The sequence below is a fragment of the Malurus melanocephalus genome, unplaced genomic scaffold, assembly GCF_030028575.1.
Source record: "Malurus melanocephalus ecotype Western Australia unplaced genomic scaffold, MMel_1.1 scaffold_2065, whole genome shotgun sequence".
NCBI classification, from domain to species: Eukaryota; Metazoa; Chordata; class Aves; order Passeriformes; family Maluridae; genus Malurus; species Malurus melanocephalus.
The window spans coordinates 1-1,385 of record NW_026625297.1 but is presented as its reverse complement, the minus strand read 5'-3'; positions in this window follow the sequence as shown (position 1 = coordinate 1,385).

The following is a 1,385-nucleotide window of genomic DNA, read 5'->3' as shown; positions in this document are numbered from 1 at the left end:
CCATCAATGACGTCACCACCCCTGCTACCGATGATGTCACCACTTCCGCTACTGATGATGTCACCACCCCTGATGTCACCACCGCCGATGACGTCACCACCCCCTGTGACATCACCGGCCTCCCCTCCTCCCCATTGGACCTGATCGGTTACGTCATCCCGGGGGCGGCCGAGGCGGGGCCGGACGGTGACAATGACGTCACCAATGACGTCAGCGATGACGTCACGGGCGGGTACCTCCTGTCGGGCTGTGACGTGTTGGTGACGCGGGAGCCGTGCGCGCTCTGCGCGATGGCGCTGCTGCACAACCGCGTGCGACGCGTGTTCTACGCGAGAGAGAGCGCGGGCGGGGCACTGGGAACGCGGTACGGGATACACGGGTATCCCGGGTTAAATCATAGATACAGAGTGTACCAAACTGGGAGCACTGGGAACACTGGGAGCCAAACTGGGAGTGATGGGATGGGATAAATCCATGAACGGAGCGCGCGGGGTCGCTGGGAACGCGCTACGGGATACACGGATATCCCGGGTTAAATCACAGATACAGAGTGTACCAAACTGGGAATACTGGGAGCACTGGGAACCAAACTGGGAGTGATTGAATCCATGAACAGAGCGCGGGCGGGGCGCTGGGAACACGGTACGGGATACACGGATATCCCGGGTTAAATCACAGATACCGGGTGTACCAAACTGGGAATACTGGGAACCAAACTGGGAACCAAACTGGGAGCACTGGGAGTGATGGGAACCAAACTGGGAGTGATGGGATGGGGTAAATCCATGAACGGAGCGCGTGGGGTCGCTGGGAACGCGGTACGGGATACACGGGTACCCCGGGATGAACCACAGATACCGGGTGTACCAAACTGGGAATACTGGGAGCACTGGGATGGACACTGGGACTGATGGGAACCAAACTGGGAGTGATGGGACGGGGTAAATCCATGAACGGAGCGCGTGGGGGCGCTGGGAACACGGTACGGACTGCACGGGTACCCCGGGTTAAATCATAGATACCGGGTGTATCAAACTGGGAACACTGGGAACCAAACTGGGAGTGATGGGAACCAAACTGGGAACACTGGGAACACTGGGATGGACACTGGGATGGACACTGGGATGGACACTGGGAGCACTGGGAACACTGGGAACACTGGGACTGACGGGGATCAAACTGGGAGCGATCGAATCCCACTGGGATTTCATGGGAAGGGTGGAAATTTTTTTTTAATTATTTTTTTTACGGATCGGGATAAAAATGGATAAAAACGAGAGGAGTTTTTATTGGTTAAAATGAATAAATTTTATTTAATAAATAATTGTTAATGTTGATACCCTGCGGTCGGTCATGGTTTTATTCTTTTTTATTTGGGGGGGGGG